At 39.4% G+C, this 16,792-nt stretch overlaps 1 pseudogene; it reads right to left on the bottom strand.

The window, feature by feature from the left end:
* Positions 1-8,139: 8,139 nt before the first annotated feature.
* On the bottom strand, positions 8,140-8,807 carry LOC129665416 (phosphoglycerate mutase 1-like; annotated as a pseudogene).
* Positions 8,808-16,792: the final 7,985 nt, after the last annotated feature.

Genomic DNA, 16,792 nt, shown 5'->3' with positions numbered 1-16,792 from the left:
TGTGTGTGTGTGTGTGTGTGTGTGTGTGTGTGTGTGTGTGTGTGTGTGTGTATGAGAGAGAGAGATTGAGAGAGAGTTGCTAGGGGAAGAAATTAGGGCCTTGTGATGCTCACCAGATGCTCTCTTACTGTACACCCTGAGTCACTTATGTAACTTGATTTCCCCCCAAACTTTTAACTGCTAATAAGCAGCCCGTTGTTGACTTCAGGTTTCACCGTTAACACAGATAGCGTGACAATACACATCCTGTATAGTACATGTTTTATAAATGATAGAAAGTAAACAAAACCGGCAGTTTTTCATAAGGAGTGCGAAAAACTGCTAACATGGTTAGGCGAAGATGAAAAGCCAGGTTTCCTATATGGTCTCCAGTGACACCATGGTGTGGAGGGCATTGTTACTGATGAAGGTCCTAGCATCTTACTTGGCCTTATGTAGCACTACCTTTATTTGTTCTTTTTCTTACAGTAGATGTTAAGTCAGTACTATATTGCTATCTGAATTTACCTTTTGCTACCTATTATTGATCCTAATATTTTTTCCAATGAGTGCTTTATACTGTGAATTATCTGTGATGATGATACTTTTTCCCTTTTGTTCTGGACTGGCCTTCCTTGGTGATTCGACAACATTAACAACAAACTTTTGCCAGGTGGTGATGACTCAAGCCTTTAATGCCAGCACTCTGGAGGCAGAGCAGGCAGATCTCTGAGTTCAAGTTCCAGGACAGCCAGAGCTATACAGAAAAATCCTGCCAAAAAACCCAAACCAACCAACCAACAAAACAACACAAAACTTTAATCAGAGTTCTGAAATGTGCGAATCTTAATAATATCATCAAAGAAATGCAGAGTGAAACCATAAGAAGATGGGTTCTTTCTTTCTTTCTTTCTTTCTTTCTTTCTTTCTTTCTTTCTTTCTTTCTTTTTTTTTTTTTGAAGTTTAAAAAGTTAAAATGTTACGTTTCATTGCAGGACATTTGGTCTCATTTTGTTCTTTAACACTCTACATATGTCCACACACCAATAAACATCACATTCACATTTATTTTTATTAATTACACTTTATTCACTTTGTATCCCCCCCATTAGCCCCCTCTCCTCCCCTCCCGATCCCACCCTCCCATCCCCTCCTTCACGCATGCCCCTCCCCACGTCCACTGATAGGAGAGGTCCTCCTCTCCTTCCTTCTGATCTTAGTCTATCAGATCTCATCAGGAGTGGCTGCATTGTCATCCTCTGCGGCCTGGTAAAGCTGCTCCCCCCTCAGGGGGAGGTGATCAAAGAACAGGCCAATCAGATTATGTCAGAGGCAGTCCCTGTTCTCATTACTATGGAACCCACTTGGACACTAAACTGCCATGGGCTACATCTGTGCAGGGGTTCTAGGTTATCTCCATGCATGGTACTTGGTTGGAGCATGAGTTTCTGGGAAGACCCCTGTGTTCAAATTTCTGGTTCTGTTGCTCTCCTTGTGGAGTTCCTGTCCACTCCAGATCTTACTATTTCCCACTTCTTACATAAGATTCCATGCACATTGCCCAACAGTTGGCCATAAGTCTCAGCATCTGCTTTGATAGTCTGCAGGGCAGAGCCTTTCAGAGACACTCTGTGGCGGGTTTCTAGCTAGTTTTCTGTTTTCTTCTTCTTCTGATGTCCTTCCTCTTTGCCTTTCAGGATGGGGATTGAGCATTTTAGTCAGGATCCTCTCTCTTGATTAGTTTCTTTAGATGTACAGATTTTAGTAGGTTTATCCTATATTACATGTCTATATGAGTGAGTATATACCGTGTGTGTCTTTCTGCGCCTAAGACAGCTCAAGCAGGATGATCCTTTCCAGGTCCCACCATTTACCTGCAAATTTCATGATTTCCTTATTTTTCATTGCTGAGTAATACTCCATTGTGTAGATGTACCACAATTTCTGCATCCATTCTTCAGTTGAGGGGCATCTGGGTTGTTTCCAGCTTCTGGCTATTACAAATAAAGCTGCTACAAACATGGTTGAGCAAATGTCCTTTTTGTGTACTTGAGCCTCTTTTGGATATATGCCTAGGAATGGTATGGCTGGATCTTGTGGAAGCGTTATTCCTAGTTGTCTGAGAAAGCACCAGATTGATTTCCAGAGTGGTTGTACAAGTTTACATTCCCACCAGCAGTGGAGGAGGATTCCTCTTTCTCCACAGCCTCTCCAGTATGTGTTGTCACTCGAGTTTTTCATCTTGGCCATTCTGATGGGTGTAAGGTGAAATCTAAGGGTCGTTTTGGTTTGCATTTCCCTGATGACTAAGGCCATTGAGCATTTCTTTAAGTGTTTCTCTGCCATTCTATATTCCTCTACGGAGAATTCTCTGTTTAGCTCTGTTCCCCATTTTTTAATTGGATTACTTGGTTTGCTGCTTTTCAGCTTCTTTAGTTCTTTATATATATTGCGGATATTAGTCCTCTGTCAGAAAAAGGGTTGGTAAAGATTCTTTCCCAATCTGTAGGCAGTTGTTTTGTTTTGATGACAGTGTCCTTTGCTTTACAGAAGCTTTTCAGTTTCATGAGGTCCCATTTATTGATTGTTGCTCTTAGAGCCTGTGATTTTGGTGTTCTGTTCAGGAAGTTTTCTCCTGTACCAATGAGTTCTAGGGTATTCCCCACTTTTTTTTCTAGCCGATTTAATGTGTCTGGTTTTACGTTGAGGTCTTTGATCCACTTGGACTTCAGTTTTGTGCAGGGTGATAAGTATGGATCTATTTTCATTTTTCTACATGTAGACATCCAGTTAGACCAGCACCATTTGTTGAAGATGCTATCTTTTTTTCCATTGTATGGTTTTGGCATCTTTGTCAAAGATCAGGTGTCCATAAGTGTGTGGGTTTATTTCTGGGTCTTCTGTTCAGTTCCATTGATCCACCATTCTGTTTCTATGCCAGTACCATGCAGTTTTTATTAATGTTGCTCTATAGTACAGCTTAAGATCAGGGATGGAGATACCTCCAGAAGATCTTTTATTGTAGAGGATTGTTTTAGCAATTCTGGGTTTCTTGTTATTCCATATGAAGTTGAGAATTTTCCTTTCCAGGTCTGTAAAGAATTGTGTTGGTAATTTGATGGGAATTGCATTAAATCTGTAGATTGCTTTTGGTAAGATGACTATTTTTACTATGTTAATCTTGCCAAGCCATGAGCATGGGAGATCTTTTCATCTTCTCATATCTTCTTCTAATTCTTTCTCCAGAGACTTGAAATTTTTTTCATACAAGTCTTTGACTTGCTTCGTTAGGGTTGCACCAAGGTACTTTATGTCATTTGTGGCTCTTGTGAAGGGTTTTGTTTCCCTAATTTCTTTCTCAGCCCTTTTGTCTTTTGTATACAGGAGGGATACTGATTTTTTAGTTAATTTTGTATCCAGCCACTTTGCTGGAGGTGTTTATCAGCTGCAGGAATTCCCGGTAGAATTTTTGGGGTCACTCAGGTATACTATCATATCATCTGCAAATAGTGATAATTTGACTTCTTCCTTTCCAATTTGTATCCCCTTGATCTCCTTCAACTATCTTATTGTTCTAGCAAGTACTTCCAGAACTATGTTGAAGAGATATGGAGAGAGTGAACAGCCTTGCCTTGTCCCTGATTTCAGTGGGATTGCTTTAAGTTTCTCTCCGTTTAGTTTGATGTTGGCTATAGGTTTGCTGTATATTGCCTTTACTATGTTTAGATATGTGCCTTGTATCCCTGATCTCTCCAAAACTTTAAACATGAATGGATGTTGGATTTTGTCAAATGCTTTTTCAGCATCTAAGGAGATTATCATGTGGTTTTTTTTCTTTCAGTTTGTTAATGTGGTGGATCACATTGATGGATTTCTGTATACTGAACCACCCCTGCATGCCTGGGATTAAGTCTACTTGGTCATAGTGGATGATATGTTTGATGTGATCTTGTATTTGGTTTGCACGTATTTTGTTGAGTATTTTTGCATCAATGTTCCTAAGGGATATTGGCCTGAAATTCTCTTTCTTTGTTGGGTCTTTGTGAGGTTTAGGTACCAAGGTGACTGTGGCTTTATAGAATGAGTTTGGTAGTGTTCCTTCTGTTTCTATTTTGTGGAATAGTTTGAAGAAAATTGGAGTTAGCTCTTCTTTGAAGTTCTGGTAGAATTCTGCGCTGAAACCATATGGTCCTGGGTTTTTTTTTTTTTTTTTTGGATGGGAGACTTTTGATGACGGCTTCTATTTCCTTGGGGGATATAGGATCATTTAATTGATTCACCTGGTTTGATTTAGCTTTGGCAAGTTGAATCGATTAAGAAAATTGTCCATTTCATTTAGATTTTCAAATTTTGTGGCATATAGACTTTTGAAGTAAGTCCAAATGATTGTTTGGATTTCCTCAGTGTCTGTAGTTATGTCCCGATGGGTTCTTTCTTAAACCTGCTAGAATGGTTATGCCTGTCATATAGATATGTTTTCCTTAGCCTTCACTTTAGGATCTAAGGCTCTACAGTTACAGGTATAGAAATTAACAAGATATATATTCCATTTTAACCAATTTTTGTGAACCTTTAACAGAAGTTATTGCTGCCATTTATATCTTTGTCTTTCTTAGCATTTACCCAACATAATTTGTTTTAGACTCCTGTCTCTGCCTCTCCTTATGAGAAAATAAGATTACTCTCACTTTCTAAAAAATAAGCTCTTCAATGATTGGATAATGTTTTTTTAAAATCATCTATTTATGTTTAGTCTAGTCATGATGCCAAGTAATCTTACAAAAATATATATTGAATAAAAGTAAACCCATTAAGATCCCAACTTTAGCCAGGCGTGGTAGTGCCTATCTGTAATCCTAGCACTCAGGGAGGCAGAAGTAGGTGGATCACTGTGAGGTAAAGACCAGCCTGGTCTACATAGGGAGTCCAGGACAGCCAGGGTTATTACACAGAGAAACCCTGTCAAAAAATGAAAACAAAGCAAAGCAAAACAAAACAAAACAGAAAGATTCCAGCTTTTAGGCTTGGTGACACATGCCTTAAATCCCAACACTTCAGAGGCACAGGAAGGCAGAGCTCTGTGAGTTCAAGGCCAACCTGGTCTACAATGTGAGTTCCAGTACAGCTAGGGTTGTTACAACAAGAAACCCAGTCTCAAACAAACAAACTAACTAACAAAAAATTGCAGCTTTTAGAAAATGAAGATAATAATTTAGTATTTAAGTCATATTTCTCATATCAAAAGTAGCTATAGCCAGGAACTAGTGTCGCACAGCACTCAGGAGGCAAAGGTAGGCAGATCACTGAGTTCTAGGCCATCCTGGTCTGCAAAATGAGTTCTAGGACAACCAGGGCTGTTACACAGAGAAACCCTGACTCAAAAAAGAGCGAAAACAAACAAACAAAAGTAACTATAATTGCTTGTTGCATACATATATGTGGATGGGGACATAAGAAAGTAGATAATTATAAGTAAACAGTTACACACACACTCTCTGGAGATACGGTCTTACTCTGTAGCTCTCGTTGGCCTGGAAGGTGTTACATATATTAGACTGGTCTCCAACTCAGGGAAATCTGTCTGCCTTTGACTCCTGAGAGCTGAGTTAAAGGGTGTGCAGCACCAAGCTTAGCCCAGAGTATATGTTTAAAACAGCTACATTTATTGGCTCAGAATTTGGCCTTTGGGGAGGAACAGTGCTTAGTGAGAATGGATAAAAAGACCTTTAACGTAAATATTTTAGTTGCTTTATGTGAAAAAAAGAAGGCAAACTTTTCAAGATCACATTTTTGTGGAAAATAAAAGCAACATTATTATTTTTTCATGAAAGAATTAGCATGAAAATAATATTTATCTTGAATTCTCCAAAATCATCTATTTTTTTTGTGAGCCGTATATATTATTTATCTACAATAAATCAGGTTGTACTTTATTGTTTTATTGTTTTTTTATTATTTATTTTTTTTTGAGACAGGGTTTTTTGTGTAACCTTGGCTGTTCTAGAACTTGCTGTGTAGGCCAGGCTGGCTTCCAACTCCTAGAGATCAGCTTGTTTCTACCTCCTGAGTTCTGGGATTAAACGCATGCACTATCAACCCAGGGTTTGTGTGTTAATTCCACCACAATCTTTGAGACAAATTTGAAGCAAGCTTTAATTTGGCCATGAGTCACATCTTGCAAAGGCTTTTAAAGGCAACCCTTTGAGACCACCATATTTCCCATCAGGTCCAAACAGGGGCAAGCATATATCCTGAAATAGTTCCTGCCCAAGTACCTTCCATCTGCATGTGATCAAACACATCCATGTAGTTTGATCAAACAGACTTGTTTAAGAGAGTGAAACAATATCCTCCAGCTTTTCTTTTCTTTTTTTTTTAAACCAAGTTTTAAAACATTTTATTTATTTTTGTTCTAGTGTAAGAATAGTTATACAAACCACTCAGGCTCCAATCTCAGTTAGAAATGGATGGTTTATTGGAACACCTTTTCCAAGATGATCGATCAGGATCACAGTAAGGACTCTGGAGCCTAACTGTGACATCTACAAGTTCTCACAGCAGGGCATTTATATAAAGAACCAAGTGCAAAAGACATGGGGAGGGCAATAACACATTTTGGGCAACAGTACAAAGCAATATTACATTTTTGGCTAAGTAGACAAAGTGTTATCAGCTAACCTTTAAGCTGGTTGGTCCTAAGTGAGGTAATGAAGGCAGGGCTTAGGGTCTTCTTGAGTACATCCAAAGTGTAGCCAGGTGTGTAAATAAGAAGGGTGCAACTAGAGTGTAGCCAACTGAATAGATAATAAAGAATGAGTTATAACACTATTGAGCCATCAGCTTGACCCTCTGGCAGGGTCTGTTAGTGCCAGCTATGAACAACCACTTCTAGGAAGCAGAATTGAAAAGTTTAAAAATTTGAACTTAATTTCACCTTGGAAACAAAATGGAAGCTGAATACAAAGATTTATATTCAACGTTTGCAACATTTTTATTTGATTATTTTTTAAAGATTTTATTTATTGATTATATATACAATGTTTTGTCTGCATGTACACCTACACACCAGAAGACGGCACCAGATCTCACTGTAGATGGTTGTGAGCCACCATGTGGTTGCTGGGAATTGAACTCAGGACCTCTAGAAGAGGTCTTAACCTCTGAGCCCTCTCCAGTCCCACCTCCAGCTTTTCAGGAAGTAAAATGTAACTTTGGTTCTCAAAGCCTCCATAGGCATCATTCACAGCAAATGTTTAGGCAAAAAACACCCACACACATAAAAATAAATTAACAAAAACCCTATTAATAGTGGAACTGTTAAGTCAAACTCATTAATGCAATTATAATGTTTGTATTGAAAACTCTTATGAGTTCAAGGCCATCTCGATCTACAGAGTGAGTCCAGGATAACCAGGCTTGTTATAAGAGAAACCCTTTCTCAAAAAAACCACACACACACACACACACACACACACACACACACACACACATACACACACACACACAAGCTCTTGAATCTACTTGAAGCATTATTGAAGAACACAGTATCTCATTAACCACAGTCACTACGTTTTTCTTTCTTTTATTTTTTTGTTGCATATAACTCCTTTATATTATACTGATCTGGAAAGAGATTTAGTTCTGAGCCCACATGGGAGGGTCAAGCAGCTGAAACATGATTCAGTCAAAGATGAAAACTTGGACGTGATCAAGGGACCCTTCACCTCTACAAAACAAGGAAACAAGATCTGAACACAGCAAGTGGTACTCCTGCCCCTTGAGGACAAGGAGATTATCCCACTTGATATGAGGAACAGCTTATTTCCTAGTGACTGTTTCAGCCTCCACTAGAAACCTCAGAGGGGCTTTTGTGTGCTGATAAAGACACCCCCCCACATCCACACACCCACACACACATACCTTTTTTTTTAAGTGAAAGTAAAACTAAAGATCGGAGAGGAAGTAGTATCTTTTAAATCTCCATGGAAGTTACTTTCACCCTCCACTGGAATGACTACAGGCCCCAGTTACCTAACTGCAGAAGAGTGCAGGACAGGCTCCAGGGACAAAACGGGGTCCACAGCTTTTCCTCAGTGGTCATATCACAGCATGGTTCCTCCCCAATCTCTTCCTAAGCAGATCCTTAGTGAACAAAGGACTCTAGTTACTACCTCTCAACAATCCTCGCAAAAGGAGCTGTCCTTTTGTGGACCACGAACCTGCACCCCTAGAGGTGTTAATCTGACTAGATTCTGTGAAGGGAGTGGGTGCAGGGGGGGCAATCAAGATCCTTTTCTCCTCCTTGATCTGGGGGTGGGGGGAGCGCAATTTCTTTATTCCAGAAGGCCAGTACTCTGGCAATAGTGTTCTTCAGGCTCTCACAGACAGGAGGACAGCTGGTCCTCAGGAAGGTCTGTGCACCTGAGATCCTTACTGAAGTTACTGTAAAAGGGATGATTGGTTGCACCGGAGGTGGTAAGACATCTAAGATCACCTCCAGGTCTTTACCTGCCCCTCACCAGTTTCTGTTTTATTGAGACCTGTTAGAGCCCAATACTGTTGGTCATAGAGGCACCAGGTCCTGACCACTGGCAAGCCACATCTGGTCAACAGCATTGAGGACTGTCCAGAGGGTCCATATTGCTCTCTTCTGCATGAAGGCGAAGCAGATGTCAAATCCACGGCCAGCATCTCGCAACGCCTGCCAGCGGGCTTCGCTTCCTTGTGGCCCATCAAGTCAGGTCGGCGTTGTACCAGCTGCTGCAGCGGTTCTCCAGGTTCCAGGCACTCTTGCCATGCCGGATCAGCACCAGCTTGTAAGCAGCCATGGCGACAAGCAGGGGATGCCACAGCAACTCAGTCAACTATGTTTTTCAATATTCAACTTGTGCCTGCTACCTAACTGAAATATTCTACCTTTGACCAACAATTCCTCACCTTGCCCGTAAGCACTTGATAAACACTATTCTACTTTAGTTCTGTGATATCAACTTTGTTAATGAAATGATGTGACATTTGTCTTTCTGTGTAGTTTATTTTACTTAATATAATGTCTTCTAAGTTCTTACAATATCAAACGACACAATTTTCTTCTTTATTTTGGTTGAACAGTATTCCATTACAAACTCTACCCTCTTTCCTTCCTTCCTTTTTTCCTTCCTTTTTTTTGGTTTTGTTTTTTTCACGATAGGGTTTCTCTGTGTAGCATTGGCTGTCCTGGACTCAATTTGTAGACCAGGCTGGCCTCAAACTCACAGAGGTCTACCTGCTTTTGCCTCCCAGAGTGCTGGGATTACAGGCGTGTGCCACCAGGCTCTGCTCTTTCAATTTTTCTTTTCTTTCTTTCTTAAGACAGGATTTCTTTCTTTTGGCTGACTTAGACATAGCTCTGTTGATCAGGTGGCCTCAAACTCAAAGAAATGCACCTGCCTCTGCCTCCTGAATGCTGACATTAAAAGTGTGCCCCATGATACCCAGCAAACCCCATTTTCTTTTACTATGCATATACTGACCACACAGCATTTCTGTGTTTAATCTTTAAAATAATTTCCATACTGTTTTACGTAATGGATTTTGTGATTTACATTCTTAGAGTATGCAAAGGCTTTCTTTGTCTCACATGTTGGCCAACAGTTAGCTTTTGTCTTTTCTGTAATCATTCTAGCCCTCACTACGGTCTTACTGTGGTTTCACTTTGCATTTTCCTGATTAGTGCCTTAGTTTCTTTTCCTGTCACTCTGATAAAATACTTCGATGAAAGCAATGTAAGGGAGAACAGCTTGATTTTACTTTACAGTTTAAGGCACAGTCCATCATGGTGGGGAAGTCAAGAAGGGAGGAGGTTGAGGCGGGTGTCTATATCACATTCACAAATCACAAAGCAGAGAGTGATGTGCATGCCTATTCTTAGCTTTTTTTTTTTTTCTGTTTTGTACCTTCCAAGATGCCCTGTCCAAGAAATAGTTCTCTCTGCAATTAACTGGGTCTTATCAAGATAATCATATGTAAATACATTTACCGTTTTCACTCATTTCTCTCAGATCCATCCCCTCTTTCTCAATCCACCCAATTTAGTGTCTTTTTCTTCTTCTTCCTCTCCTCCTCCTCCTTCTTCTTCTCCTCCTTCTCCTCCTCCTCCTTCTCCTTTTTTGTCTGCTTCTTCTTTTTGAGACAAGGTTTCTCTGTGTAGCCCTGGCTGTCATGGATTCACTCTATAGACCAGGCTGGCCTCAAACTCAAAGCTCTGCCTGCCTCTGCCTCCCAAGTGCTGAGATTAAAGGTGTGAGCTACCACTACCTGGCTTTATAATTTTCAATGTATAGATATACATGTCTTTGGTTAAATTTATTTCTTCTTTTTAAAATATTTATTTATTTATTTATTTATTTATTATGTATACAATGTTCTGTTTGCATGTACACCTGTATGCCAGAAGAGAACACTAGATCTCATTACAGATGGTTGTGAACCACCATGTGGTTGCTGGGAATTGAACTCAGGACCTTTGGAAGAGCATAGAGTGCTCTTAATCTCTGAGCCATCTCTCCAGGCCCTGGTTAAATTTATTAAAAAGTCTTTTCACTACTGTAAATGAGATTGATTCTGTGAAATCCTTCACAGATATTTCCTGTCAGTTGTAGATTTATTACTGATTTTTGCATATTGATTTTGTGTCCTGCAATTTTACTGTATTTATCAGCTCTGATGGTATTTGGTTGAGTAAAGTTTTCTGAAACATTATAAGATAATGTATCTGGAAACAAGGAAAATTTAGCTTATTCTTTCCTACTTGGCTGTGCTTTGTTTTGTTTTTTTTTTTTTTCTTTTTCCTTGTGAAATTGCTTTAGGCAGTACTTTCTATACTATGTTGAATGGAAGTGATAAAACCTGTTCTTTCTGTCTTTTTCTTTTTGATTGGTTTGGGTTTTGTTTTCTTTTTTAAAAATATTATTTTTCTTCCTTTATTTATTTAATCACTCTACAGCCTGATCCCAGCCCCCTCCCTACTCTCCTCTTAGTCCCACCTTCATGTCCTCCTCCCCCTACTTCCTCTTTCCTTCTTAGAGAAGAGGAGGCCCCCAAGGGGTACCAACCCACACCTCAAGTCACACCAGGACTAAGTACATCTTCTCCTACAGAGGCCTGACAAGGCAGCCCAGCCAGGGAAAAGGGATCAAAACGCAGGCAACAGAGTCTGAGACAGCTCCTACTCCCACTGTTAGGGGACCCACAATAGCCAGAAACAATATAGATGTCCCACAAATGAAGAATTGATAAAGAAAATGTGCTACATTTACACAGCGATGTGTTACTCAGCTATTAAAAACAAAGACATCATGTAATTTTCAGGCAAATGGATGGAAAAAGATCATCCTGGTTTGGTATTTTCTTTCTTTCTTTCTTTTTTTTTTTTTTTTTTTGATTTTTCAAGATAGGGTTTCGCTGTGTAGACTTGGCTGTCCAGACTAGCTTTGTAGACCAGGTTGGCCCTGAACTCACAGATATCCACCTGCCTCTGCCCCACTGAGTGCTGGGATTACAGGCATGTGCCACCAAGTCCAGCTCTGGTTTGTTTTTTCAAGACAGGGTTTTTTTTTTTTGTGTGTGTGTGTGTGTGTGTAACCCTGGCTGTCCTGTACTTACTTTTTATACAAGGCTGATCTCGAACCTCCAGCGATCCACCTACTTCTGCCTGCACAGTGCTGGGATTAAAAGCTTGTGCCACCACTCTCAATACTGTCCTTTATCATCTCAGCTTTTCCCTAATGTATATTATATAGTGCCATTAGTGGTTTTGTCATCCAAGGTCTATACTGTGTCATACATATGTGTGTATATGCATATTAAAGATTATTCATTTATTATGTATACAGTGTTCTGTCTGCATTCCAAAATAGGACACCAGATCTCATAATATATAGTGATGAACCAGCATGTGTTTGCTGAGAATTGAACTCAGGACCTCTGGAAGAACAACCAATGCTCTTAACTTCTGAGCCATCTGCCCAGCCTCCACGGTATATTTTTTCTTTTTTTTTTCTTTATTAATTACACTTTATTCACTTTGTATCCCCCACCGTGGTTCCCTCCCTTTACCCGTCCCAATCCCTCCTTTCCTTCACCCTCTGCATGCATGCCCCTCCCCAAGTCCACTGATAGGGGAGGACTTCTTTTCCTTCCTTCTGATCCTAGTCAATTAGGTCTCATCAGGAGTAGCTGCTTTGTCTTCTTCTGTGGCCTCCACGGTATATTTTTATACCTAACTTGTTGAGAATTTTATAAAGAAAGGTTGTTGAACTTGGACAAATGACTTTTTCTGCATCTATTGAAGTGGTCATATATTTTAGTTCTCCTTTTTTTAATATAGTCATTTTCATAGATTTGCATAATTTGAATCATTTCTGCATGCCTGGGATAAACCCCACTTGTTCATTGTGAATGATTCCTTAATATACTGAGAAATTCACTTTGTTGTGTTAATTGTTGAGGATTTTTGCATCCACGTTTTTTACCTTTGCAACTGTCCATTTTTAAGCTCTTTGTGCCTTTGGATCTAAACTGGAACTATTATAAGCAGTCTATATTAATAGTTTGATTATATTATTTAATCTATTCTCTTAATTGCTCCTTTTGATTGGAGAGTGTAATCCATTTCTTTCTACATTAATTTCTGATTAGGAAAAAAATACCAACGTTCTCCATTTTGCTCTTTGTTTTCTATATGTGTTTTATTTTGTTTATTTGCTTAAGTTTTGGTTTCTTTAATTTTCAGGGCAGTCTCATTATGTAGCCCTGACTGGCCTGGAACTCACAATATATACACCTGACTGACCTCAAACACTTCCTCTGGAGGTGTGGAATTAAAAGTATGTGCTGTCATGCCTAGCTTTTTTTTTTTTTCTCAGTTTACTGAGACTTCAAGTTATTGTTTAATTCCTTTCTTGTTTTTAAAACTTTTTTTAATAATTTATTTTTTTATTTTATGTGCATTGGCGTGAGGATTTCAAATCCTTTAGAATTGGAGTTACAAACAGTTGTGAGCTGCCATGTGGGTGCTGGGAATTGAACCCGGGTCCATTTGAGGAAGAGCAGACAGTGCTCTTAACCACCGAGCCATCTCTCCAGCCCCTTTTCATTTCTTAAGAACTCACTTTAGATCTTGGAGGGTGGGTAGGGAAGCTCCAGTGATGATGAACTTCCTCAGCTTTTATGACCGGGGAATGTCTTCAATTCTGGTGGATATATTTGATATTTGACAGTCTTTTTCTCCATTTCAGTTCTAAAGAAAACATTTATTAAAGACAGGAAAAACAGTTACTAAAATAGTGATTGTTCCCAGAAATCTGTAATGACACAATGTATTTCTTCTGGCATGCCAAAATATGGGTTAGCCACAACCAAGTCGACAAAAGCCAAGATCTTATTCAACAGTGTGAATGAAGAAAAGAAACAGCAAAAGAACAATATAGGTGACTAAAAAGGAATAGTTTCCTTATTTCATTCCGAAAAGGAGATCAAATAGATGCATATGTCTAGTTTTCACATTAAATTGAGCATCTGGGAGTAAGAATTGGAACATTTCATCACATGGCATTAACGCATTAAAGTGTGCATGGTGTCATAAAATAGGATTATGATCCCTTAAAAATATCACTGTCAACTAGTCAGTAAGACACTCTACAGCATATGTCAAGGTCATTCATCACTAACTATATAGATAACAATTTTAAAATTAAACAGTAAGACAAAAAGCTCCAATTCCTTTTTTTTTCTCTGTTAAAATATATAAGATAACAAACACCAATTTGGTTATACATCAACACTTTCAAAATAATATCATGGTAGAAGAGGACCAAGACCGAAAATATGTGTCAGAAATTCAAGCACAAAGTGAGTCCCTTCGCACAGCTTTCTAGGGCTAATGAAGAGAAGCCATGTCAGAATCTCTCTGTATTGAGAAACGTCCCAGAATTCTTTTCCAGTTACTTTAGGAAATTGTGAGGATTTCAGTGAAAAAGGAAAGTTCTTCTCATTCAGAGGTCTATAGGCCGACATTGCTCCAATGTTTACAAATAATTTTGGTAGATGTGGTCTATGCCCAGGACATGGACTATCAGTATGGACGATCTGTATGCTGTATATATTTGTCACCCATATTTAGATACAATTATATATATGTATGGCATGTCTGAGTATCAAGCAGTGTGTTAAAATACTCTCCCATACTTGCCACAACTTCATTAACAGCATATTCCTTATGAACTACGTTTCCCCTAGATTTGTCATAATTTGTATAATTTTCTGAATGGGGTCTACAGTCTTCCTGACAGAAAGACAAAGGAGCTGTTTTTGCCTGGTAATCAAGTTCTAGTCATCAACAAGCCATATTTCGCTCTTCAGAACTCTTTCATTTTCATTCTTTTCCAGGACCCTTCACTTGCTTTCTTTGTTTTTAAATTTTATTTTCAACAACTTCATACATGCATACAATGTCCTGGGATCATATTTACCCTCTCTTGTTCCCTGTCCCGTTTCTACAGACTCCTTCCTTCTTCTAAACTAGTCCCTGTCCTAATTTTATTTATTTTCAAAACTTCTAAAATTACATTTTATTTTCTCTGCATAGGTGTTTTGCCTGTAGGTGTGTGTGTGTGCATCATGTATGTGCCTGGTGCCCAGGGAGGCCAGAAAAAGGCATCAGATCTTCTGAAACTGGAGTTACAGAGGGTTGTGGTCTGCCTTGTGGGTGCTGAGAACCAAACCCAGGACCTCTTCAAGAGAAGGCAGTGTGCTCTTAACTGCTGAACCGTCTCTTCAGCCCAATGTCTTCTTTTTGTGCTGGTTTCCTGAAGGTTACTGGGCTTACTTGCTGTATTCATGATTATATATTATATAATATATACATATATATTATATAATATATCCTGGAGGCAGCATTTCACAGGACTGCTTCCCATCCCCCAGCTCATTCTGTCTCTTTCTCCATGATGACCCCCAGATTTTGTTTTCAATGGTAGACTAGACCTATAAATGTTTCCATAAACATTTTTTTTTCCTGCTGCAGACCAGATACCTTCTTTCCTAAGGTGGCTTTTCTTAGTAGTGTGTTGCTCTTGTGTTGTGCAACACTCCTGAAGATCACAGTGTTTCTGCAGAGAGGTGTCCACATATTTGAATGCTTTGCTTTCTGGAGCACATCCATTCCAATCTAATACTGACCAAAGAAATTTTTGAGGGATTTTCACTTGATGGGATTTTTGTGTCAACTTTTAACATAGTTTCCTTTATAAAGATGTCCACAATAGGCTAGAGAGATGGCTCGGCAGTTAGTATTGAGTTAAATTGAGTCTGTAACTCAATTTCCAGGGGATCTGACACCCTCTGGCCTCTGGGGTCACCTGTGTGAACATCATGCACATAAACTTATCAGGCACACACTCAAACCTAAAACTAAATAAACATTGTGGGTATCCCCCCCCCTCCACTGGGTTTCTCTGTGCAGCCCTGGCTGTCCTGTTACTCAGGCTGTAAATCAAGCTGTCCTTGAACTCACAGATCCACCTGCCTCTGCCTCCCAAGCGCTGGTATTAAAGGTATGAGTCAGCACAGCCCACCTAACAAATCTTTCTCAAGAAAAAGACACTAGAGCTGGGCACGGTGGCACACAACTGTAATCCCAGCACTCAGGAAGCAAAGGCAGGTGGATCTCTGTGAGTTCGAGGCCAGCCTGGTCTACAAAGCAAGTCCAGGACAGTCAAGGCTACATAGAGAAACCTTGTCTTGAAAAAAAGAAAATTGAACACTGAGAATATTGGAAACCAGATTTTCACCCCTCTTCAGGCATTACTTGTATTCCTTGCAGTAGCTGTAAGTGTTGCTATTTATTTACTACTGTTCTAAACCATTGTTTTATAGTATTTATTTTGTCTGTGTGAGTGTATGTATGTGCACTACGTGTGTGTACGAGTCTGTGGAAGTCAGAGAAGTTATCCTGCGTACCAGGGATGCTCTCTTTCTTGATTCATTCTCTCTCTCTTCTAGAGTTGAGGAATGAATCCCGAACCTCTCTCTTGCTAGGCAAATGCTCTACCACTGAGCTAAGTCACCAAACCATTTGGTACCATTTTCTAAATTCCTCTATCAGGCTATCTCAGTATCAGACAAGGTTATACTGGAAGAAGAGGGGGAGAAAATTCTCTGCCAGAAAACTGACTTGTGGAGTTATCTGAAATGTATGCTTAAGTACAATTAAAGGCAAAACGTCAAAAGTCTAAGTAATTTGAGTTTATTGTTTTGTAGCAATTATCTCTCATTTCATGGGGTTCCATTCTGCTCAGGGACATTTCATGTGATCCACTTAGAGAATGCTTTTATAAGGCCTTTTTGGTTTGAAAGGAATTAGAGAAATGACAACTTTGTCTGTCTCTTCCCATGGCATTTTTGTTTTAATTAGGCAGCTACAGACTAGAATTTCAGAGATTGGTGAAGTTCAACTCACATATCCATGTTTTACAGATGAAGATGACACGAGAACTCTGAAAAGATAAGACCACATGATAAACTCTTGGAAATAGAGTTTTGAGGCCAAAGCAGTAAATCTCCCACAGTGGTATTTTAAGCCTGAGAGAGAGAGAGAGAGAGAAAGTGAGAGAGAGAGAGAGAAAGAGACTGAATTTTGAAAAAGGGTAAAAGCAGATGGAATCTTCCCCAGATATGTTGAGGGTCAAGATTAAAATAAACCTTTAAAGTCAATCCAAAACACTTAAACACACACACACACACACACACACACACACACACACACACACACACA

Source organism: Psammomys obesus, unplaced genomic scaffold (genome assembly GCF_907164565.1).
Source record: "Psammomys obesus unplaced genomic scaffold, mPsaObe1.curated_primary_1811, whole genome shotgun sequence".
NCBI lineage: Eukaryota > Metazoa > Chordata > Mammalia > Rodentia > Muridae > Psammomys > Psammomys obesus.
The sequence above is the reverse complement of the archived record's forward strand: the minus strand, read 5'-3'. Positions and strand labels throughout refer to the sequence as shown.